Below are 26,964 nucleotides of genomic sequence, written 5' to 3'. Positions count from 1 at the left end.
CTTGCTCAAGTAACGAGAGAAGGGTCCTTTCCAGCTTTCAGGCCGTCAACTACCAACTAGGACATCAGGTTGCAAACGGTCAACAGTCAGCCCAACTGTATCTTTGACTCCCTCGAAGATAAAACAGATTACACTTGGAACAATCAAATTAACGGCCTTACAATCATATCTTGGAATGTGGCCGGGCTCCAGAAAATGTTTAAGAACATCCCAGCTGTAGAGTACCTTCAAAGTGGCGACCTAATCTGCCTTCAGGAAACATGGACAACCACCACCACCGCCTTTTCCGGATATTACGAATTCCATGTCCCAGCCACGAGACGGAACATCTTTGTGCGGCCAATGGGCGGACTCTCGGTTTACATTAAAAACTCTTGCAGACTGGAAGCAACTATGGTAGGATCTGATCCATCCGGAACACAAGTAGTTTGCATTAACGGACTAAAAAACTATAACAATTCGCTCTGTTTGCTTCTCTTCAACTGCTATATCAATCCTGCCCTACACCCGAGAAACCAAGCTCTGGACGCCCTGGCCGCCACAATCGGAGATTTTCTCATTAAATACCCCAACCACAACCCTCTCATAGCTGGGGACTTCAACAACAGATTGCTTGATAAATTTGCAAACGAAAACAATCTCGCCAAAGAGGTTGCGCACCTACAAGCTCTATTTAAAGCCAGCGCTATATCATCTGCTTCCAACCTAAGAAAAGCAAATGACCACACATGGGCACCCCCTCCAACTTATAGAAACATCTCCACTATTGACTATCTGTTCATCGGAAACACGCTTTCCCACCACCTAACTGATTTTAACATCGATCATCGAACCGAGAGCGACCATAGGCCTTTAAGAGCTTCCTTTTAGTCTTTCCCTCACCGCATCCTGCAGATTTACACCAATAGGTGAACCCAAAGGCGAGGAAAATTAGCAATTTTCACGCAGGTTTAAATGGTCCATCAACGTAGACACAAAACTGGCCGATTAGGTAACGAAAAACGCACATCTAAAAAGCGCTATCGGCCCAGAAGCCATTCTAAATCACTGGCCCACTCTTTTGAGTGACTTGCATCAGGCTCTGGGGGGCTCATCCGCCGTTCAAAAAAAACGGATGACCAAGGCTATCAACCAACCCTCTAATGAGGAAACATCTGAAAACAAACGAAAGAGGCAACACGGCCTAAATAGTAGGAAAAAAGCAGAAAGAGCTGCCCAGCAAAACACAAAAGGGCTACACAGAGCAGCTCGCAAGAAACGCGCATGGGCCCAACGGAACAAACGTATAGAGGAAGCCTGGCTAAAAATGTTCTTCCTCTTAAAGGAAAGAAATCCGGCCCAATTCTGGAGGTATATCAACCAGCTCAGTAACAACGGCCACACCGGAGAAAACGGAGTTCCTGAAAACGTATGGGTGGAGCACATTAATCAACTTTATAATGGCAGGGCACGGGAGAGCTCGTCCACCCCTACGCCCCTAGCCCCACTCAACGGAAATATCCCTGGTCTGGCCTTACCTGAAAACGTAGTAAGTAAGATCATCAGCCGCATGAAGAATGATGGAGCACCAGGGCCAAACGGAATACCTGCAGCAATCTTCCAAAAATTCCGGCAGTTTTGGGTAGAACTCCTTTCACCCCTTTTTGCACATGCTTTTCTCACAGCCAAAATTCCACCTTCCTGGCAGGGCTCAATTCTACATCCAATCCACAAAAAGGGCAACTTCTCAAATCCGGCCAATTACAGACTAATAGCCTTGCTGGACATTGAAGCCAAAGCATACGCCCGGGTTTTACTGGCGGAACTAGAAAACTGGGCCAGCGAAAATAACATCCTGCCTCACTCCCAGTCAGGCTTTAGAGCAGGCTGCTCCACGATGGACAACATAATAGCACTGTCCTACATGTCGCGGAAAGCTACCCTGGCTGACCAGCTACCTTTATTCTTCTGCTTCGTGGACTACAGCGCAGCCTTCGACAGAGTCAACCGAGGGACGCTGTGAAAAAAACTAAATTCCTGGGGAATACCACCTCCTCTTCTCTCAGCCTTGATATCCTTGCACCACAATACCTGGGTCAGGATTAAAACTAGCGCACAAACATTATCCCAAAAAATTGCAACCGAAAGCGGCCTAAAACAAGGCTGCGTACTTGCCCCGCTACTATTTAACCTTTACACCGCTGATCTACCAAAGGAACTGGCAGACGCAGCCCTAACTGCTCCAAAACTGGGCGGGCTACGCCTACAGACAATGCAATATGCCGACGACATCATCATCATGGGCCATACTAAAATAGGATTGCAAAGATCGCTCACTGCTCTCAACAAATATAACACAAAGAACCATCTTGTGATGAACGAATCCAAAACCCAAATTTTGATTTTTGGGAGCTACAAAAAGAAAAATCTTACCTGGAGAGCAGGGGGATCACAAATAGCGACCTGTACCAGCTACAATTACCTAGGAGTTTGGTTCAACGCTAGGGCAAACCAAGCAGCACACCGTAGATACTTAAGGCCTAAGGGTATGGGGATCATTCACAGCCTGAGGCGTTTAAATCGTCACTTGCACAGCCCTTCAGCCGAACCAATCCTAAGGGTGCTATGGGCCAAACTACTACCTGTAGTGACGTATTTCTGGAAAACCTACAAATCAAAGCTTATAAGAAAATCTTCTCCGGTCCGCAGCACGCGAGGAGGTCGAGGTTGAGACTCGAGCTGGGCCTGACATGAGCAAACCTCTACTGCCTGGGAGACCAAATCAAATACTACATACACACCTTACGAGCACCAGGACATTCCCTGAAAGAGCAACTACAAGCTGCGTTTAAGGACGAACACTCCCTTTGGCATAAACAGCTGCACCTCGCTATCTCCACATTAAAGATCGAACCAACCTCTCTCACTAACCCAACTATCCCTCTGTCAACGTGGAAAAAAACAATAACAAAACAAACCATTTTAGTTTCATTTCAGACTGACGTTGCCGGGCTATCTAAAAACGAACTTTTTACCGCCTTGAATGAATCGTATATCAAGGGGAAACCTCAACTATACTTTAACTACTCCCTCAACCCCCAAACTCGCAACAAAATATTACACATGAGGCTGCTAGCCCTACCAATATTTGTCTCTGGTGCCGGAAGGTCGATGCGGTCCATCGGCGGAACCCCCTCTACAGACTGATCTGCTACTATCTAAGGTAGCTTTGTGCGAAGCTCTGCACCCTCCCTATAGCGGAAAATACAGTGGCATTTCGTCTTGTTCCCTAACGCCATCTACTTACCTGATTAGCGACGAAATACGGCGGATACACACCTTTATCACCCGTGAACCCTGCCTCATTAAGCCTATGTGATCTGTGACTAATAGCGTCGCACCCGCTCTTACTTATTCGGATAGCTGGAAGTGTGGCGGATTCACATCATAGACTGCTGAGTCCGATTGGAACCGGTTCCCCTATTCCTTGCCACCTGAGAACCATCTATTTTAGATCTTTGTTTACTCCCCTCCCAGTCAACAATCCCCAGCCCTGACGAAGGTGTGGCCCTTCTGGCCTGTCACCGAAACGCGCGTCGGCTTGTGTTTCCAGAAATACGGCACACTGTCTTATAAACATCATATGCCGTATTAATGTTATCTATCTGGAATAACATTCTGATCTATGTAACAAATTCACCATCTCTGTGTTACATACGCCAGGACGATAGAAATGAATGAATGCATGGAAGAATGAAAGTTGAATGAAAGGACATTAGGTAGGTTATCTTGAAAATCTGTGAACATGAGAGTATGATTGAAGTATGCTTTGTTACTGGGTAGGCAGAAAAGTAAGACTAGTTTCTCTTATTTTTATCCCTTTTTTGCACTAATGTATGTTGTTTGATACTTTATGGATTTAAAATGTTATCTATTTTTGTATGATCTTTTTTACATCAATTCGAAGAATATATAAAAAAATAAAAATATATATATATTTTCCAAATAATTTTTGTTGAGTATAATTGGATTGACTATATTTTGTCATGTGCACTGCTAAACTCCTAGATTAATCACCCCACATATATTGGGATCCTATTGTTAGGACCATTACATCATTAGGCGGGGTTACGTTCCTTGTTCTATATTCTCAATCTTTGACTTTAACCCACAGTGGGCTTGGTGGAATGAGCAGCCAATTTGCAGGTTTTGCAATTACGTACATGAGTCCTGGCTCCACCTGCTTTGCTGCTGCCCATTCTTTGCTACGGATCATCGCTGCCTACTGATCCCTGTCTTTCGGGAACAATCACTGAGACACTGTAGGGAAGCATCGACTTTGTGTTTTAGCAACAATTCAGCCCAGGCCCTAGCAAGAGCTGGGAAGTTCGTTAATATTATTTTAACCACACTGCCTAAACTTGGCATTAAGAATCTGATCATGATTTTATACATTTTAAAATGTTATTTTAACATGCATTGCTATGTTTGTACATTACGGTTTTTATTAACTGTATAATAAAGATTCAGATACTAGTACAGTATAGCATTGGTCCCAAGTTCATGAAATGGATTACATTGTTATATAGCGCACCACAGGCCAGGGTAAAATCTGTCCACTACATCTCAGATCCGTTCCACATTGAGCGCGGCACCAGACTAGACTGCCTCCTCTCCCCGATTATTTTTGCTCTGGCGATAGAACCCCTGGCATGCACATTGCGTAACCGTGCAATGGACTGGGGCATCAAAGTACATACTCTATGGCGTATATCTCATATCAAGAACAACACACAGTGTTTGATGACCTGATGTCACTGCTGGAATCTTTCGGGTGAGCCTCTGGCCTCAAAGTAAATTTGGAAAAGTCCCTCCTGTTCCCAAAAGTCACCCAATCCGTGGAGCAACAGACTGCTTTCCCGTAGGCTCCTCTTACCCCCAAAAATCAAAATCAAAAATCTTTATTTCTTGATTAAATAAAATCATACAAATAAAATCATCAGTTATACCGCCATCAAAAAAAGTTTATCATTTCCCAAGAACAAAAATGTGGGCAAATATAATTTCTCAATATTACAAATCTACAATTCTTTACTTTTTTATAAAAAATGGTGTTGTACTCCATAAAATCATAAATTATGTGTAAAATGACCTGTGCAAATTACGTTTCTAAATTACCCCATTGAAACTACCAGATTTACTCTGCTCAAGTCGCAGGCTTTTAATTTCTCTTTTGTTAAATTCAAATATTTTATAAAATTTGCATTCATAATTATATCTGTTGGCTCAGAACAAATTACCAGAGCGTATCTACAGGTTCGTACCCCTCGTATGTTCAAATAGTTTAAAAAATATTTCCTTCTTTCATTTCTGGACATTAATAAACTAAATAGAGTTTTCTACCCATTGATTGCACAGTCTGCAAGGGGTCGGCTGGATGGTCGCAGCCATGGCATTGCATGCGGTGATCCTGGATGGAGTCCAAATGTTTGTTTAATAAATACACTTTTTAATTTTACAGAGCACGTATCTCTAAATAAGGCTGCGATTTGAGCATCTTGTACTCATTTATGAGCATCCATGCATGTGCTCTTTTAGTAAGCTGCTCTTTGTCTTTCAACAGCGACAACTGTTTTGTTAGCCCATTAATTGTCTTTTTGAAGGATGCTGATGTTATGGCCATTTGCCTAACCCCGTGTGCCGATAGTTCCTTCAATGCAATTTGTAAGTACTTCCAAAATGTTAACTTTAAATTCTGCTGTATTTCCTGCCAAAGTAGGTGTAATGGCCTTTCCCATCGCGTGCCTTGCGCGATAACACTGAATTGTGCTGGCCTCGTGCTGCCTGTGCGCGGACTTTAGGCGTTCTGTTGACAGTTGCTTATGACAGTGATTTTATCCCTTTCTGTGAGCTGTGCAGCCGCGCTTCCGTTGCTCCTGTTGGAACTTAATAAAATATTTTGTATAAATACTAATCTTGCCTTCGAGTTATTACACTCGATATTGGCGACGGAGGTTATGTGTTCCCACGTGGAACCCACAAGGAAAGAATGAAGAAATTTTAAGGAAAAAAAAAGAAACTAGACTGTACTCCCCTGAAGGGAAGCAGTACCAGGCGAAGCCATGAGAAGAGACGCGTGAGTGTGGGCCCTCATGGTTATGTGCATTTGGTGAAAGGGAGGAGCAGTATTGTGAAGACGCTTGACAGCGTAGTGAGGCGTTCCCATCACCATTGTTCACCGAAGCTGTTTAGGCTGCATCACGTGCTGTCTGGCACCGCCCTAGTCAGTCTATGCCCGTCAGCTTAACCCTTTCAGTGGTGTAGAATAATATCGAGGAGCATGGACGGAAAAAAAAACCTGAAATTTACTTTCTATGGAAAAATTGTATCTGTGTAAAGTGCACTGGAAGAACAGGTACAGAGTGTAACTGTCATTTAACATTATTTACGGCGTGCAACGGAAAACACGGTGACGCACACCTTAAATATATATATTATAAACTTAAAAGCAGTATTTTAACAGAGTATGATCTATATATATCTATAAACAAAAGCTCACTAGTGTCATCATGTTAAAGGGAGAGCTGTTCAAAAGGAAAAATAAATAAATAAAAGAAGATTCAAGTGTGTAACTCCTCAGTTCCTTCCATACAAAGTTTATTAACTATCGCCCATTTATAGCTTCCCAACACAATATGAAATCTGTCCACCCTCCTCCCCCATTTCTTGATGCGCCGGGAGAAATGGTTTGACGCTTTTGAGAACTACCTATGGGCAATCGGTGCGCATCGATTCAGACCGGAACGGAAAAAGTTTCTATTGTTACACTCCTTAGGGTTTGAAGGAAGGGACACCCTAAAACATTTACCTGAACTTGAAACTGTTGGGGAGTAAGAAATGGATGAATATAAAACCACAGTGAAAAAATTAGAGAAAAGATATGACAAACAACCCAGTATAGTGGTGTTGAGGCACAAATTCTTTAAAAGGGCTCAAAAGAAAGAGGAGGACGTTGACACATACTTAACTCCGCTTAGAAAAATGGTAGCAGAATGCGAATTTGAGAACTTCAGTGAACAATTAGTTTGTGATCAATTTACTAGCAAATGTAATGACAATACCATTAGACAAAAACTATTATCTCTTGAAAATCCTTCTTTGGATGAATCCATTCACATTGAAAAGAGCATAGAAATGTCTCAGACATCCATCAAAGAACTGGAGAACAAAAACATAGAAATGGTCACTCCTGTGCGCCTATCAAATTTCAAGAAGAAAAAAGACTTCCAACTAAATAATTTTTTCAAAAGAACTGATATTTGCTTCAGATGCGGATACCTGTTTCACGCAAAAAGTGGTAGACCTTGCCCTGCAAAAAATGCTGTATGCCGTTCTTGTGGCAAGGTGGGACATTTTGACAAAGTGTGTCAGACTCAGAAAAAAGTAAATGTTCGGGTAGGATGTGTAAAAGACTCAAGTGACAGCGAAAATTATGACACTCTTAGTGAATTGAAGGACATGGTGCTGGTGGTAAATGACGGGGAAGTTAAAAGAGGGGATCCTAATGATTGTGTTGATCCTTATGCAGTGATTGATGTTGGTGACAAGAGTTTAAGGCTCCTCGTAGACTCTGGTTCGCTCATCACCATGATAACGGAATCTCTTTTTAGAGAGAAGTGGGGACAAAGACCTCTTCAACCACCGGATCGAGAACCATTGTCATATGAAGGACGTAAAAATGACCTTCTTGGATACTTTGAGGATGTCATGGTATTTAAAAATAGGCACATTCATGGAAAGATATATGTGGCTATACATGGTCTGAACATACTTGGTTGGTTCCATCAGGGCCTGTTTAGTATGATGTTATGTCCTGGTGCAAGAGAGCAGGTGTTAGCTATACGTGATCATGACCATGTGGAAGACCTACTAAACAGATACCACAAAGTATTCTCTGGTGAATTGGGAAAAATCAAAGGGTTCAGACACAAAATAAAAATAAGAGATGATGCTGTTCCCTGTCAAACCTAAAATCTGAAGTGTACTCTTCAGTATTAGAGATGATTTGGAAAAAGAGCTCAAGTCTATGCAAAAGAGGAGTGTGATTGAACTCATTGAATCCTCAGATTGGGCTTCATCTTTAGTGATAGCAAGAAAGAATAATAATGAACTGAGAATCTGCATTGACCTACGCAGCCTCAATAAGGTGATTTGGGTGGACACACACCACTTACCCAACATTACTGAAATGCTTGGTGTAGCTGCAGGGGCAAAAGTGTTCACTAAGTTAGACTTAGCCTCTGCCTACCACCAAATAGAGTTAGATAAGTATTCACGGCATTTCACAGCCTTCACCTCACCGTTGGGTATGCTTCAATTCTGTCGTATGCCTTTAGGTCTGGCATCGGCTGCCTCAGTCTTCCAAAGAGTAATGGTCAATTTACTCAAAGACATAAAAAATGTAGCGATCTTTCAGGATGATGTCCTGATATTTGCCAAAGATCAAGCTGAACATGATGTGATTTTAAACAAAATTCTCTCCATTTTCCAAGAGCACGGAGTGGTTCTTAAACGTGAAAAATGTGTGTTCTCTAAAGACAAAGTGGAGTATTTAGGTCACACCATTTCAAGTGCAGGGGGCACACCTAAGCCCAGTCTGCTACAAGCCATTCTTGATGCGTCTGCTCCAAAAGATAAAGCGGGCGTCAAATCCTTGCTTGGTTTGACGGAATTTTATGCCTGGTTCATTCAAGATTATGCCATTAAAGTACGTCCCATCTCAAAATTACTGAAGGAGAAAAATGAATTTGTGTGGGACACTGAGTGTGAACAAGCATTTCTATGGCTCAATGAATAACTGAGCATGGTCAGAGCTCTGAAACCGTTTGAACGTTCTCTTCCATGTACACTGACAGTGGACGCTAGCAGGTATGGGCTGGGAGCAGTCTTGACACAGGAAGTTGGTAATCAAGAACATACTATAGGCTTTGCATCAAGGGAAATGAGGGATACAGAAATGCATTACTCAGTTATAGAATGCATGTTGGTTGGGCATTGAAAAGTTCAGGAATTATCTGTGGGGCAAGAAATTCACTTTGCAAACCGACCATAAAACTTTGGTTACCATTTTAGGTAATGTAAACAATAACAATGCTACGCCACTTATAGCTCGCCTGGCGTCTAAACTTCTGCAATTCAATTTTGAAACTGTACATATATAAGGTGGGAAAAATGTGAGAGCTGATCCTTTGTCTTGCTTACCTCCTAATTCAAGTAAATCTCTACAGGGTGATGATATTGAGTATGATGACAAAGAGGACTGTATAATAGCTAGTATTGAGTTGAAAAATGTGTGTTCAGTGATGGAAGGTAGATGGTATGCAGCTATGGACAGTGACATAATTTTAAATGATGTAAAGAAATACATAATACAGGGATGGCCTAAAGAAAGGAATGTTGATGTTGTATTACAACCTTTTGTAAAGATCAATGATGAACTGACGTTAGAGGATGGTCTAGTGTTCAGATCAGACAAGTTAATACCTCCTGTAAGCATTAGAGCCACCATTCTTAATAAAGCACATGAGGGACACTTGGGAGCCACTCTCACCAAACGCAGAGTGCGAGAATACTTTTGGTGGCCACATATGGATAGGGACATTGAAGCCCTTGTGTTGGAGTGCCCTATTTGTGCAACCAGTGACAAGTGCCTCCGCATATCTGTTCCCCCTCTCACCCCCATACCTCTCCCTGAAGCCCCTTGGGAAAAACTAGGCATTGATATTCTAGGACCCTTCCACACTTTGCCGCATCAGTGCAAATTTGCTGTAGTGATGATCGATTACTACACGAAATAGCCGGAAGTAAGGTTTGTAGCCAGAGCTGGCTCACAAGAGATTCTGGACTTCTTGTAAGAAATGTTCATGAGAGAAGGCTTCCCCAAATCCATCGTTTCGGATAATGGGGTTCAATTTGTCTCTGCTGAAGTGGAAGAATTCCTTAGAGAATCTTCTGTCACCCACCTCAGAAGCTCCCTGTACCATCCCCAAACTAATGGATTAGTTGAAAGGCTTAATAGGGTTGTGGGAGATTGTGTAAAATGGGCCGTTACAGTATGGACATAAAGGAGACACAGTTTTGTCTCCATCTAGCTGCACAACCTATTTTAATGAATTTAATGAATTAAATTTGTAATCCATAAGTTTAAATTTTCCAAATTTTCACCATTTTATTCATCATTTCTTTACTCTGTTTTATCTTCAATCTATTATATCCATTTCTTCAATCCTTAAGCTTTTGCACAAAACACAGGAGAATCCTTGTTTCCTTATGCCACATTTTATTTTCAGTCACCCAATGCATTTCGGGAAAAATCCCTTCTTCGGGGGTTTCTAGAGTATAAAAAATACATTCCAATCAATTGAATTGCACTCATGTTGTGCGCGAACACACACTATAAACACAGGCATTTTGTGGATAAAAACAAACTGGCATCTGCCTTATTTCCTGTGTACACTGTAAGTTGCTGTCATTATTTATAACCTTAAAAGTGCTTCAAACGCTCCCCATACTGAACTGCTTCTCCAACCGATCATTTTAACATTCTATCATCACTGTAGGTTAACCCGTTTCTGAAATGTGTACTCCCCTGCCACCTTCAATATTACAAATCACAGTTATTTTTAGATAAACGCTTACAGTGGCACTGATTATTTCAATCGCATGCCTACATCTAGGCTGTGTATTGATCCCACAGCTACACTGTCTTCAGCTCCCAGTGAAAGCTTTGCTCTATGCTGCCGTCTGCTCACCTAAATCACCGTTTCAAGCTCAGTTGCATATCCACGTGACCTTTTAATTAACCGTGAGCTCTTTGCCAAACTGCTGGGGCCTTCCTACCTCCCATGCTCACATTTCTGTGCGGTACAACATTTCCCAGAACCCCTCTGTATTTCAATCATGAATACTGCAGTCCAAAATTCCTCCCTTGCAATTTATATACTGCTCTATGAAGCCCTGAAGCTCTTAAAAAATGCCATTACTGCAATTAAGACATTTCAACAAACTTTAACATGATACGTTATTGCCACATCGATGTTCATAGCTCCAACCGTAATGTTCTTGTGAGAGTTTAAATTAGATGTTTCAAAACACTCTCGAGTGTGGCAGGGAAACGCACCTCCTACATTTACAAAATTACCAACATTAGTCCCGTGTGTCCTTTACTCCTTGTACTTCATCTTTTGGGTGCGACCTCTCCTTTAGGGCGGGGAGTTCGTTCAATGAAAATAATGGTGGAGAGATGCACACCTATTTCTCTCATATTTGTCCAACATTCCTTTATACTTCCATTTTACTCGTTGTCGGCGTGCTCACTCTTCGTGCTCCGCCCATCCGCACTGCAAATGAATGAAAGAACGTAAAGGAGACACAGTTTTGTCTCCATCTAGCTGCACAACCTATTTTAATGAATTTAATGAATTAAATTCGTAATCCATAAGTTTAAATTTTCCAAATTTTCACCATATATCCATTTCTTCAATCCTTAAGCTTTTGCACAAAACACAGGAAGAATCCTTGTTTCCTTAATTTGGTGTGCATCTCTCCATGTACCGCAGAGAAGTGTGAGCATAGGAGGTAGGAAGGCCCCAGCAGTTTGGCAAAGAGCTCATAGTTAATTAAGAGGTCACATGGATAAGCAGCTGAGCTTGAAACAGTGATTTAGGTGAGCAGACGGCAGCATAGAACAAAGCTTTTACTGGGAGCTGAAGACAGTGTAGCTGTGGGATCAATACACAGCCTAGATGTAGTCATACGATTGAAATAATCAGTGCCACGGTAAGAGTTTATCTAAATATAACTGTGATTTGTAATATTGAAGGTGGCAGGGGAGTACACATCATTTCAGAAACCAGTTAACCTATACTGATGATAGAATGTTAAAATGATCGGGTGGAAAAGCAGTTCAGTACGGGGAGCGTTTGAAGCACTTTTAAGGTTATAAATAATGACAGCAACTTACAGTGTACACGGGAAATAAGGCAGATGCTAGTTTGTTTTTATCCACAAAATGCCTGTGTTTATAGTGTGTGTTCTCGCACAACATGAGTGCCATCCAATTGATTGGAATGTATTTTTTATACTTTAGAAACCCCCGAAGAGGGATTTTTCCCGAAATGCATTGGGTGACTGAAAATAAAACGTGGCATAAGGAAACGAGGATTCTCCTGTGTTTTGTGCAAAAGCTTAAGGATTGAAGAAATGGATATAATGGATTGAAGATCAGGCGAGGTCGCCCCCACACACCCCTGCTACTGCCTCCATCAGCTGTGCCCTGTTGCTGCCTTCGTTGTTAATCTTCGTTTCTCCCCTCTCCTAGCTGCCTAGCTCTGCCCTTCTCTGCCTGTTGCTGCCTTCGTTTTCTCCCCTCTCCTAGCTGCCTAGCTGTGCCCTTTTGCCACCTGCTGCTACCTTCGTATTTCTCCGTTTTTTCCCCTCTCCTAGCTGCCTAGCTGTGCCCTATCTGCCTGGTGCTGTCCTCGTTTTCTTCTTTTCCCCCTCTCCTAGCGTCTGTTCACAGGGCGACCCAGCCGCCGCTGAGCCGCCCTCTGCCCTCCTTCCCGCTGCTGCCTCCCTGCGGCCCGCCCCCCTCCTGCCCATTCGCCGCCCTGCTCCCGCCACCCAGCTGCTCCTCCCTCCCGGCTCCTTCTTAAGGAGGCAGCACAGAGGTGCAGGGAGCGACCGCTGAGCCTGTAACCAGGCGAGGTCGCCCCCACACACCTCTGCTACTGCCTCCATCAGCTGTGCCCTGTTGCTGCCTTCGTTGTTAATCTTCGTTTCTCCCCTCTCCTAGCTGCCTAGCTGTGCCCTTCTCTGCCTGCTGCAGCCTTTGTTGTTAATCTTCGTTTCTCCCCTCTCCTAGCTGCCTAGCTGTGCCCTTCTCTGCCTGTTGCAGCCTTCGTTTTTTCCCCTCTCCTAGCTGCCTAGCTGTGCCCTTTTGCCACCTGCTGCTACCTTCGTATTTCTCCGTTTTTCCCCTCTCCTAGCTGCCTAGCTGTGCCCTATCTGCCTGGTGCTGCCCTCGTTTTCTTCTTTTCGCCCTCTCCTAGCGTCTGTTCACAGGGCGACCCAGCCGCCGCTGAGCCGCCCTCTGACCTCCTTCCCGCCGCTGCCTCCCTGCGCCCCCTCCTGCCCATTCGCCGCCCGCTCCCGCCACCCAGCTGCACCTCCCTCCCGGCTCCTTCTTAAGGAGACAGCACAGAGGTGCAGGGAGCGACCGCTGAGCCGAGGTCGCCCCCACACACCCCTGCTACTGCCTCCATCAGCTGTGCCTTGTTGCTGCCTTCGTTGTTAATCTTCGTTTCTCCCCTCTCCAAGCTGCCTAGCTGTGCCCTTCTCTGCCTGTTGCTGCCTTCGTTGTTAATCTTCGTTTCTCCCCTCTCTTAGCTGCCTAACTGTGCCCTTCTCTGCCTGTTGCTGCCTTCGTTTTCTCCCCTCTCCTAGCTGCCTAGCTGTGCCTTTTTGCCACCTACTGCTACCTTCGTATTTCTCAGTTTTTTCCCCACTCCTAGCTGCCTAGCTGTGCCCTATCTGCCTGGTGCTGCCCTCGTTTTCTTCTTTTCGCCCTCTCCTAGCGTCTGTTCACAGGGCGACCCAGCCGCCGCTGAGCCGCCCTCTGCCCTCCTTCCCGCCGCTGCCTCTCAACGGCCCCGCCCCCCTCCTGCCGATTCGCCGCCCCGCTCCCGCCACCCAGCTGCTCCTCCCTCCCGGCTCCTTCTTAAGGAGACAGCAAAGAGGTGCAGGGAGCGACCGCTGAGCCTGTAACCAGGCGAGGTCGTCCCCACACACCCCTGCTACTGCCTCCATCAGCTGTGCCCTTTTGCTGCCTTCGTTGTTAATCTTCGTTTCTCCCCTCTCCTAGCTGCCTAGCTGTGCCCTTCTCTGCCTGTTGCTGCCTTCGTTTTCTCCCCTCTCCTAGCTGCCTAGCTGGGCCTTTTTGCCACCTACTGCTACCTTCGTATTTCTCAGTTTTTTCCCCACTCCTAGCTGCCTAGCTGTGCCCTATCTGCCTGGTGCTGCCCTCGTTTTCTTCTTTCCCCCCTCTCCTAGCGTCTGTTCTCAGGGCGACCCAGCCGCCGCTGAGCCGCCCTCTGCCCTCCTTCCCGCCGCTGCCTCCCTGCGGCCCGCCCCCCTCCTGCCCATTCGCCACCCCGCTCCCGCCACCCAGCTGCTCCACCCTCCCGGCTCTTTCTTAAGGAGACAGCACAGAGGTGCAGGGAGCGACCGCTGAGCCTGTAACCAGGCGAGGTCGCCCCCACACACCCCTGCTACTGCCTCCATCAGCTGTGCCCTGCTGCTGCCTTCGTTGTTAATATTCGTTTCTCCCCTCTCCTAGCTGCCTAGCTGTGCCCTTCTCTGCCTGTTGCTGCCTTCGTTTTCTCCCCTCTCCTAGCTGCCTAGCTGTGCCCTTTTGCCACCTGCTGCTACCTTCGTATTTCTCCGTTTTGTCCCCTCTCCTAGCTGCCTAGCTGTGCCCTTTCTGCCTGGTGCTGCCCTCGTTTTCTTCTTTTCCCCCTCTCCTAGCGTCTGTCCACAGGGTGACCCAGCCGCCGCTGAGCCGCCCTCTGCCCTCCTTCCCGCCGCTGCCTCCCTGCGGCCCCGCCCCCCTCCTGCCCATTCGCCGCCCGCTCGCGCCACCCAGCTGCTACTCCCTCCCGGCTCCTTCTTATGTCGCCCCCACGTACGCGCAGCGGGCGCGCCGATTGTGCGCCGAAGGCAAGCCCGTCTGCGCCCGTCCGCGCCTGGACTGCGCCCAGTGCCAGAACCCCTGGCCCCCGCCGTTGCAAGACGACCCGACAGACCTACGACGCCGCCGCCCTCATCGCACTCAATGCCGGCCGAACCCCCGCCTGCTGTGGACCCACCCCGAGACGCATCCACGGACCCTTCACCTGCAAAGCCTGCAAATTCACCTGCCTCCGAACCTGCACTGCACCCGCCAAGCACCAGCAGCAACCACCTCAAGTGCATCCTGCTCAACACCCGCTCCGTCCACAGACACGCCGTGGAACTCTGGAACCTCTTCGACGCAACATCACCAGACGTTGCCTTCCTCACGGAAACCTGGATGAACGTCTCCTCAGCCCCCGACATCGCCATCGCCATCCCGGACGGGTACACGATCATCAGGAGGGACCGCATCAACCAGACCGGAGGAGGCATCGCCATCATCCACAGGAACACCATCCGCATCACGACCGACCCCAACGACACCTTCGCCCCAGCCGAGCATCTCCACTTCCAGATCCACACCGGCCCAAAGACGACCCTCAGAGGCACCCTCGCCTACAGACCCCCGGGACCACGCACACAATTCAGCGAGGACATCACAGACTTCATCAGCCCGCACGACCTCCCCTCCGCTGACTACTTCCTCCTCGGAGATCTCAACTTCCACCTGGAGAACAACAAGGACCGCAACACCGCCGCCCTGCTGGACAACCTCGCCAACCTCGGACTCAAGCAACTGGTCAACACCCCTACCCACTACGCCGGCCACACGCTTGACCCCGTCTTTTCATCCAGCAAGCACATCACCTTCAGCCACTCCACCGAACTCCACTGGACCGACCACAGCTGCGTCCACTTCAACTTCAGAAGAACCACGACCCACCACCACCCGCTCCAGGTTCCCCACAGAAGCTGGAGTAAGATCACCACCGACCAGCTCACCACCTCCCTTAGCCAGAACCCACCAGCCAGCGCAACGGACCCCAACGAAGCAGCCCGCAACCTCCCCCAGTGGCTGACCACCTGCGCCGCCGACCTCGCACCACTAAAGAACCCTCCCAGCAGACCCAGAAGCAAGAAGGCATCCTGGTCCACCGACGAACTCAAGAACTCCAAGAAGACCTGCCGCACCCTCGAGAAAGCCTGGATCCTCGACCAGACCACTGACAACATGACCGCCCTCAAACACGCCACCCGCAAGCACCACCAGCTCATCCGCACCACCAAGAAGAAATCCCTGAAGAAACGACTGGACAACAATGCCCACGACAGCAAGGAACTCTTCAGCATCATCAAGGAGTTCTCCAACCCCAACACCGGCAACAACGAAATCCCTCCGTCACAAGACCTCTGCGACTCCCTCGCCTCGTTTTTCCACCCCAAGATCACCGACATCCACAACGGCTCCAGCGCACCATCCACGCACCCCGCCGTCGAACCAACGCCCTCCACCACCACCACCCTCCGCACCTGGACCACGGTGACCACCGAGGACACAGCCCGCACGATGAACACCATCCACTCCGGATCACCGACCGACCCCTGCCCACACCACGTCTTCAACAAGGCCGACTCCACTATCGCACCCCAACTCCGGAACATCATCAACACCTCCTTCAACAACGCCACCTTCCCGGAGAGCTGGAAGCACGCCGAGCTCAGCGCCCTACTGAAGAAACCAACAGCGGACCCCACCGACCTCAAAAACGTCCGCCCCATCTCGCTCCTCCCTTTTCCTGCTAAAGTCATCGAGAAGATCGTCAACAGACAGCTTGCCGCCTTCCTCGAGACGAACGGATCCCTCGACCCCTCGCAGTCCGGTTTCAGAGCCAACCACAGCACCGAGACCGCCTTCATCGCAGCCACCAACGACATCCGAGCCCTGCTCGACAACGGGGAAACAGCGGCACTCATCCTCCTGGACCTCTCTGCAGCGTTCAACACTGTCTGCCACTGCACCCTAGTTCAACGCCTCAGCAACATCGGCATCCAAGAGAAGGCACTGGAGTGGATCACCACGTTCCTCGCCGGAAGAACACAGAGAGTCCGCCTCCCCCCGTTTCGATCCGAGGCTACCGAAGTCATCTGCGGCGTTCCACAAGGATCTTCACTCAGCCCCACCCTCTTCAACGTCTAAATGAGACCTCTTGCAGCCATCGCACGCCAACACAACCTCAACATCATCTCCTACGCCGACAACACCCAGCTGATCCTCTCCCTCACCAGAGACCCCGACACCGCCAGAACCTGCCTACACGAAGGGATGAAAGACATCGCCGAGTGGATGAAGAACAGCCGCCTGAAACTGAACTCAGACAAGACGGATGTCCTCATCCTGAGACCTTCGCCCTCCACCTGGGACGACTCCTGGTGGCCCCCTGCCCTGGGCACCGCACCCAAGCCTACCGACCACACACGCAACCTGGGCTTCATCCTGGACTCTTCCCTCTTGATGACCAGACAAGTCAACGCTGTCTCCTCATCGTGCTTCAACACCCTGCGTATGCTCCGAAAGATCTTCCGATGGATCCCGACCGAAACCAGGAAGACGGTCACCCAAGCACTCGTCACCAGCCGGCTAGACTACGGAAACACCCTCTATGCCAGAACCACAGCCAAGCTACAGAAAAAACTCCCAACACATCCAGAACGCCTCCGCCCGACTCATCCTGGACATCCCCCGCCGCAGCCACATCTCCGGCCACCTGAAAGACCTGCACTGGCTCCCCGTCAACAAGAGGATCACGTTCCGGCTCCTCACCCACGCACACAAGTCTCTCCACGACCTGGGCCCCAAGTACCTCAACCACCGCCTGACCTTCTACACGCCCACCCGCCAGCTACGGTCCACCAGCCTTGCCCTCGCCGCCGTACCACGCATCCGAAGAGCCACCGCCGGAGGAAGATCCTTCTCCTACCTGGCGGCCAAGACATGGAACTCCCTCCCCATCCACCTTCGGCTGACCCAGGACCATCTCGCCTTCAGGAGACAACTCAAGACCTGGCTGTTCGAACAGTAGCAAACCCCTTCCCCCAAGCGCCTTGAGACCCTCCCGGGTGAGTAGTGCGCTATACAAGTGTTATGATTGATTGATTGATTGAAACAGAGTAAAGAAATGATGAATAAAATGGTGAAAATTTGGAAAATTTAAACTTATGGATTTCGAATTTAATTAATTAAATTCATTAAAATAGGTTGTGCAGCTAGATGGAGAAAAAACTGTGTCTCCTTTACGTTCTGTCATTCATTTGCAGTGCTGATGGGCAGAGCACGAAGAGCGAGCACGCCGACAACGAGTAAAATGTATGTATAAAGGAATGTTGGACAAATATGAGAGAAATAGGTGTGCATCTCTCCACCATTATTTTCATTGAATGAACTTCCCGCCCTAAAGGAGAGGTCGCACCTAAAAGATGAAGTACAAGGAGTAAAGGATATATGGGACTAATGGTGGTAATTTTGTAAACGCTGGAGGTGTGTTTCCCTGCCACACTCGAGAGTGTTTTGAAACATCTAATTTAAACTCTCATAAGAACATTACGGTTGGAGCTATGAACATCGATGTGGCAATAACGTATCATGTTAAAGTTTGTTGAAATGTCTTAATTGCAGTAATGACCTTTTTTAAGAGCTTCAGGGCTTCATAGAGTAGCATATAAATTGCAAGGGAGGAATTTTGGACTGCAGTATTCATGATTGAAATACAGAGGGGTTCTGGGAAATGTACCACAGAGAAGTGTGAGCATGGGAGGTAGGAAGGCCCCAGCAGTTTGGCAAAGAGCTCACAGTTAATTAAGAGGTCACATGGATATGCAGCTGAGCTTGAAACGGTGATTTAGGTGAGTAGACGGCAGCATAGAGCAAAGCTTTCACTGGGAGCTGTAGACAGTGTAGCTGTGGGATCAATACACAGCCTAGATGTAGTCATACGATTGAAATAATCAGTGCCGCGGTAAGCGTTTATCTAAATATAACTGTGATTTGTAATATTGAAGGTGGCAGGGGAAGACACATCATTTCAGAAACCGGTTAACCTACAGTGATGATAGAATGTTAATATGATCGGGTGGAGAAGCAGTTCAGTACGGGGAGCATTTGAAGCACTTTTAAGGTTATAAATAATGACAGCAACTTACAGTGTACACAGGAAATAAGGCAGATGCTAGTTTGTTTTTATCCACAAAATGCCTGTGTTTATAGTGTGTGTTTGTGCACAACATGAGTGCCATTCAATTGATTGGAATGTATTTTTTATACTTTAGAAACCCCCGAAGAAGGGATTTTTCCCGAAATGCATTGGGTGACTGAAAATAAAACGTGGCATAAGGAAACAAGGATTCTCCTGTGTTTTGTGCAAAGGCTTAAGGATTGAAGAAATTGATATAATGGATTAAAGATAACATAGAGTAAAGAAATGATGAATAAAATGGTGAAAATTTGGAAAATTTAAACTTATGGATTACGAATTTAATTCATTAAATTCATTAAAATAGGTTGTGCAGCTAGATGGAGACAAACCTGTGTCTCCTTTACGTTCTTTCATTCATTTGCAGTGCTGATGGGCAGAGCACGAAGAGCGAGCACACCGACAACGAATAAAATGGAAGTATAAAGGAATGTTGGACAAATATGAGAGAAATAGGTGTGCATCTCTCCACCATTATTTTCATAATTTCCATTACAGTAAGGACCGCGTTATGGTTTTACAGGACAACCCTCCACTCATCCACAGGTATTTCGCCATTTGAACTTCTCAGAGGCAGAAAACCTTGCATAGAATTTAGGCCTGCTTGGATGTCAAAATGGTTCAGATCCAACAGTACTCCCCAAGATCTGGATGAAAGAGTCCGACACAAGGTTGGTGAAATTCAATCCAAGTAAAAAGAATATTTTGATGAAAGGAAGAGGGTTGTCAGCAGATAATTTGCAGTGGGTGATCTTGTTAAAATAAAGAAACAGGGCTTTGTGAAAAAGGGTGAGTCCAAGTTCAGCAAACCCGTTATGGTAGACAAGGTGTGAGGTAGTAGGTAGGGACACTCCCGGGCAGCCATGCGCTATAGAAATCCCAAATTCATTCATTCATTCATTCATTCGTAGTGCTGTCCGCGTCAAGGGACGCAATTGGTGGAACATGAACAAGATAGTAAAAGCCAAAGATGTGAATAGCGAGGTGCGCAACATGAATTGTGATTTTGATGGTTCATTCAATGTTGTACCAGGTGACAATATAGTTCCTGATTCATGCAATCCTCCTGCTGTACTTAGGAGGAGCTCAAGAGAGGTCCGCATGCCGGCCAGATACAGGCGTTCGAGTTTCCTCTTCCTTTATTTTCTGCCTATCACCTTTCCGGCCTGTTTTCTCTTCCTTCCTCCACTTCTTTCCTTTTCTTTCCTCTTTTATCTCCTTTCTTTTCTACCTCATTTTCTCTTCTGCTCTCTCTCCTCTCCTTTTCTCTTGTTCTTATCTGTTGAGGATAAAAGATATATGTAATGGCCTTTCCCATTGCGTGCCTCGCGCAATGACAGTGAATTGTGCTGGCCTCGCGCCGCCTGCGCGCGGACGTTAGGCGTTCTGTTGACAGTTGCTTATGACCGTGATTTTATCCTTTTGTGTGAGCTGTGCAGCCGCACTTCCGTTGCTCCTGTGGGAACTTAATAAAATATTTCGTATAAATACTAATCTTGCCTTCGAGTTATTACAGTAGGCAACACATAGGATTTAAGGTATTCGTTTTTATTACTTTCCATACTTTTGCAATTTGCTGATTTGGTATACCAAATTCCAATCTAATTTGTTCAGGTGATGCATTGGCAGGTAGCCGAAACAAAATGTTTTAAACTTTGGTAATGGCATTATTTAAGAGTGTATCGTCCTTACCAAAGAGTGCTTCGCTGCCGTATGTGAGACTGGGCTGGTAAAAATGTTGTTTTTGCATTTGTCACCCCGAGTGGTATGCTCAGACGTGAGTCCCGTGCTCTCCATGCCACTGGAATCAAGCTATGCAGGCTGATGAGGGCTGAAAGCCCGAAACCGGTCCTTGGATGCTTGCTTCCAGTCCAGGGAGGACCTGGCTTGGCAGTTCGGGCTAGACTGTTACCATGGAGCACAGGGTCAATACTGATTTGCATATGGCTGGGTTCAAACTGGAATGGCATGGTGAGCAAAAAAACGATGGATTTAGGCCCAGATCTCTGTACTGGGGTGAATGTATGACATTGTTCTGCATTCTGCCCATCAACTATTGTTGTATGTGAGACTGGGCAGCATTTTTGCATTAATTACATTTAGCAATGGAGGATAACTAGGATCTATCCCACCCCAAAGAACTCTGCAGTGTACAAAATGTCATTATTAGGGAATCACTTCTCTTTTTCAGCCCTGTTTTATGTAGGCAAAATGAGCCCCTATTGTCAAACAAGACACCCAGGTATTTATCGATTTTCACTTGTTCTACTTTTCGGTTTTGCAAATACCATTTATATTTATTGCATTTCGATGCCTTGTTATCGACTTCCATTACTTTTGTTGTAGCTTCATTTATTAACACCCTGTTCTCCATAGAGTATCTTGATATGGGTTTTTTTCAGGCGTTGTAATCCTATTTTTGTTTGGTTTAAAAAAATAACATCATCTGCATATAGTAGATTTGAGATTGGTCTGTCTGCCAACTTAGGTGGATGAGTGATCTCCTTCTCTAAAACTCCTGTTTAATCAGATAAAAACAGATTAAATAGGTGGGGTGCTAATACGCACCAATGTTTTAAACCCTGGGATGTTTCAATTTTTCTAGATAACTGCGTGCCTTTACCTAATTGAACCCTAGACCATGTCTCATTATATAGTAATTGAATTGCTTTTGGGTGGCCCGGGCCGATACCTTTTTTTCTAATTTTTGCCAGGGAATTTCCCGGTTTACAGTCAAAAGCTGACTTAAAATCCACGAAACATAAATATAACAGTTGTTTCCTCAGTTTGTATTTTTCAATTAAAATTGTAAATATTAAAATAATGGTTGCCGTACCTTGTCCTTGTATGAAGCTCGATTGGTTTGGTGGAATTATCAGCATTTTAGTTACCCATTCTGTTAATTCAGACAGGAGCGTGCCGGCAAAGAGTTTGACTTCCGTATCTTGCAACCTTTTCAGTCGATAGTTTGTTGGTAGTTCCCACTCTCAACTTTTATAGATAGGTGACACTATCAAGCCTTTCCATGACTCCGGAATGATCGACATTTGCAGTGCTTGGTTGAAAACTCTTGTTAGGTACCCTGCCCAGAAAGGAGCATTCTCCTTATAAAGTGTATTTGGGATCCCATTGGGTCCAAGGGCTCACTCAGGTCTCTGTTTACAGATAAGCTTACATACATGATGCAATTAATTTTCCTTTTTATCCGTCACTCTTATCCTATTATTTGGACCTGGGTTAGACTCCATATCTGGGTTATAATTCAAATGAAGTTGTAAAAACCTAACCCAACCAGATTCAGTTATTATAGAGCATGTTGCTGTCGTACTTGCTTTATTTGAATTATTAATTAACTTCCAAAATTCTCTTGTGGTGTTCTTTTTACTAGTAAATAGGGCTTTTTCCCACAGGGTCTGTTTTAATTTCTTTTCCCAATTTAGTTATCTCGCATCTGTATTCAATTTCTTTAATTTACAGCGATAATCTTGGTAGTTTGGCCACTTATTTACCTTTCTCAATATTTAATTATGCTTTCTCCTTAGTAGATGCCTTCCGAGGACCGATTTATGAGTAGCTGTGATCTTTTTTTATTTTGCTGATATTTATTCCTTTCTTTTTGAGTGTAGTTTGTCATTCATTTTTTTGTAAAAGGGGCCATTTTCCAACTGCATTGAGTGTCATTTTCAAAACAATGAGTACTCCTGCTGATTGCGCTATTTTTATAATCTAAGTTTTAAAAATTTCCGACCAATTAAGTCTCTTGTTGTTTACTGTGATTATGTCACCTGAAAGCGTAACATAATTTTCATTATGTGCACAGTTTAGTATTAACTCAATTATTTGTTGGTTATGTTCACTCCTATTTGCTTCTGCATTCTGGTAATTTCTAATTTCTAATTTAAAATGCTTGTAAAGCGCAGCATACACCTTGCGGTTTCTTGGCGCTGAAGGTTCAGTGACTGAGGGGAAGGAAGACCGGGGAGAAAATTTAAGCGGGGAAAGCCTGACTGAATAGGAAGGTTTTCAGGTCTCCACGGAAAGAAAGGTACTGAGTTGCGAAGCGGAGGTTATCAGGGAGAGAGTTCCAGAAGGAAGGGGCCAGAGTAGAGAAATTGGATCCACCCCATTTTTTGCGCGAGAAACGGGGGATCAGGAGAAGGGACTTGGAGGAGGACCGGAGATTTCTTGCGGGGACGTAGGGTTTGATAAGTGAAGTGATGAAAGCGGGGGCAGTGCCCTGACGGGCCTGGAAAACCATGCACCCGATTTTGAAGAGGGAACGCTGTTTCACGGGGAGCCAGTGGAGTTTCTTTAGGAGGGGGGTGGAGTGGTGATAGCGTGGGAGGCCAAATATCAGTCTGGCCGCCTGGTTCTGGATGGCTTGGAGTCTACGCAAACTATAGGCAGGGATGCCATGGAAAAGAGCGTTGGCGTAGTCCAAACGCGAGATTACCAGGGCGGCCATGATGGTCTTGAGGGCCTGAGGGGTGAAGAAGCGGGAGACAGAGCGGATGGTTCGAAGAGTGAGGAAACAGGAGGAGACCACAGAGCTGATGTGTGAGTGAAGAGTGAGCTGATTGTTCATTTTAACACCCAGTGTTTTGACAGTGGTGGAGGGGGAGGGTGCAGGGCCAAGAGAAGAGGGCCAGAAAAGAGAGTTCCAGGGACTGGACGAACCACCAGTGAGAACCAGCTCAGTTTTGTCAGGGTTCAGTTTAAGGTGGTTGTGATTCATCCAGTCCCTGATGAATGTCATAGTAGACTGGAAATTGGAGACCGAGAGAGAGGAGGGGGACAGATCAAAGATGAGCTGGAGGTCATCCGCGTAGTTGAAGACGGTGACCTCCAGCTGCTGGAGAGCAAAGATGAGAGGAAAGATGTAGAGGTTGAAGAGAAGGGGGGAGAGAGAGGAACCCTGGGGAACACCGCAAGTGACAGGGAGGGGAGTGGAGGTGAAGTCGCCTAGACGGACCGCCTGGGTGCGGTCCCTCAGAAAGGAGGAGAGCCAGACAAGGGCTGATCCCCCAATGCCAGCCGCCTTGACACGGGTGAGTAAGATGGTATGGTCCACCGTGTCAAAGGCGGCGGAAAGATCGAGGAGGACCAGTGCCTGGTGGTTGTTGTCATCCATACCCTTTCTGAGGTTGTCTAGGACGGCGACTACGACCGATTCTGTTGAGTGCCTGGGGCGGAATCCTGCCTGACGAGAAGCCAGCCCCCCATTCGCCTCAATGTGGGTGCTCAGAGCCGCGGTAACATGGCGTTCCATCACCTTGCCCAGAAAGGGCAGCAGGGAGATGGGGCGAAAGTTGGACGAGATAGAAGGGTCCGAGCCGGGTTTCTTCAACAGGGGTACTATGGTGGCTGCTTTTAGTACCGGGGGCACCACACCCTGTGCCAAAACGCTGTTGAGGAAGGCAATCGGGGGATCAGGGCAGCTAGAATAGATTTGCTGTAGGATGCGAGCGGGGCAGACATCCGCCGGGGACCCAGATTTAACTTTGGGGAGAATCGACAGAAAGGATTCCTGAGTGAGGGGGGGGATAACAGTGAAATGATTTTGTACTGGGGAGGGGGAAGGATCGACGAAGGTAGGCGAGGGTAAAGGGATATTGGCCTTGATATTGGTGATCTTATCCACGAAGTAGTTGTTTAATTGGTCGCAGAGAAGCTGGGAGGGAGGGATTTGGGGCGAGGCTCGATCTGAGAACGCCAGGTCGTTTACGATGTCAAAGATAGCCCTGGGCTTGTTGGCGGCCGACAGTATTCTCGTGGAGAAGTAGTCGGTCTTTGCAGCTAGAATTGCTGATTTGTAATCAGCCAACAGTGTCAGAAAGTGGGTTTTTAATAACGGGCAGTAGTTCTTCCTCCACTGCCTCTCCGCCCTCCGGACGCTCAGCTTAAGTTCTTTTAGATGGTCGTTAAACCATCGGTTAGAGTCCTTAAGCCGGCGGATGGAAATGCGTCGTAAGGGGGCCTCAGAGTCACAGGCTCCAGCCAGCCAGGTGTTAATGGCCTTGGCAAGATGGTAAGATGATATCTTCTGAAATAGATTGAGGGATACAACTGAATAATTGGAACATACTTGTCCTCTTAACGGGACATACGAATCCTTTAAAATATTGGTGGTGGAAATATATCACTCACAAGCGAATGTTATAGAAGGCAACTTAGGGAGGGCAATCACTAGGGCTCTCTCCTCCATGTCATTCTGGATGGAGTTACCTCTCTCCCCAATGAGAAGCATAGATTTGTCCAAAATGCTACTAATTCCTCGCCTATTATACTACTTTGCGACACTACTATTCCCATTGCCCAACAAACTGAAATAAATCCTTACGTCCTTAGTTTGGGGGGGAAGTCTAGAGCTCAAGTGCCCTCACGAAACTCTACTCTCCAATTACAGAGAGGGGAATAGGGGTGCCTGACTACGAGAAATGTATGCGGCTGCTCCCCTGCACTGGCCAATGAGATGGCTAGCGAATCATATCTCTGAACTGGGACAATGGTCACCACATAACAATCAGACAACACTACTGGAGTAGAAGGGTGGATCGAATGCGACGACCCCAAAGCACCCTGACAACATTTTAATGTCCACAGCATATAGCTGCTGGACCCGATATGTGCGGTCTACACACTCACCTCCGCCCTATACCCCAGCCCTATCTATAGGATGCTTCCCAGCTTGCAAGTAGGTGTCCGTCATCTGGAAATGGCGGAATGGCACACTGCAGGACTCCCAACCTGAGGGGGAGGGGGTCTATTTGCTGAGGCCATACTCTATGAATTTACAACACGTGCAGATGATTTAGGAATATCCCCTGTAATATTCCTACTATACGCATCACTAACACACCGGTTATTCCAGATGTGGGGTATACTAGGCAAGCTGAGCCAAAAACTTCTGACATACTTCAAACTCGCAAGGTCTGCCATATCAAAAAATATTATCAAACAAGGCTCGGATCAAATTCACACAGTTTGACTATCTACATCATACCTACTTAAACCGACACAAACTAGCGAGGATGTTACACTGACATCTGCCCCAACTGTCGGGGCACCAAAGCCACGCTCCTACCCATGAGGTGGGACTGCCCAAACATAAAAACGTATTGGAATGAGGTGGAAACTACTTTATCAGAAGCCACTGAGACCTCAGTGACAGCAAATGGGCTGTACTTCCTGCTGGGAATTACCAAACGCACTACTGGAAGGAAAAATATCAATACATTTTTAGGGCTCGCAAAGCGAAAAGCCCTTTTGTATGGGGTTTAAAAATGGACCTTGAAATTCCACACAGCTCGTGCGTGTGCTTTTCCAAGGTCCATTTTGATTGGGCTTTGCGTGCGTGCTGTTTTTTAACAGAACACGCAATAGGCCATAGGCAGTCGAGTAGCTCCGCCTATGGCCTATCGGTGTCTGTTACGCGCACCAAAGCCCATGTGTCTTCAAATATCACAGCCGCGATAATTGAAGACATATGCTCGCAGTGGCGCGCACACCTCGCTGGCTTTTTTTTTTTTTTTGATCCATTTCACCGGCGAAGCAGCTCTGAGCAGTGAGTCTCCAGACCCACCCTCGCATTCAGGTGGCCAGACCCCTCTCACATTGAACACTCAATTTTCTCTGGCTAGGCCTGCTTATGAGTGTCGTATATGTAATACTTTGAGGCCTTCTCACTTCGAGCAGTGATGCCTTGTTGCAGAATGCATGCCTTATTTTACCTAATGTGTTTGGAACTGCTGTCATTATCCTGACGTCCTAGGCTTTAGCACCATCTAGTGACGATCGCATGTGTGCACTTGGATTACCTGATTGATTGAGTTGTTAGCTGGAGAAAATCATTTCGGAGTGGGCTTTTCTTGCCACTGTAATTCATTTGATCCCTAAAGTAAAATTCGGCATTTCAATTTTAAAACTAGTTTTTAATTCCCGGAGTGAGCCTGGGAGCAGGGGGGGCCCCAGCAGGAGACCCCAGAGCATGGCATTGGCTAGGCAGGCT

General features: G+C 46.6%; 1 pseudogene across 1 annotated transcript in view; it reads left to right on the top strand.

Moving 5' to 3' along the window:
- LOC147700332 (uncharacterized) overlaps positions 1-26,964 on the top strand; it is a 72,774-nt pseudogene that overhangs the window by 33,423 nt on the left and 12,387 nt on the right. The gene's annotated exons all lie outside the window — the stretch shown is intronic.

Source organism: Lissotriton vulgaris, chromosome 8 (assembly GCF_964263255.1).
Source record: "Lissotriton vulgaris chromosome 8, aLisVul1.2, whole genome shotgun sequence".
Classification (NCBI taxonomy): domain Eukaryota; kingdom Metazoa; phylum Chordata; class Amphibia; order Caudata; family Salamandridae; genus Lissotriton; species Lissotriton vulgaris.
This window is presented reverse-complemented; position numbering and strand designations above follow the sequence as displayed.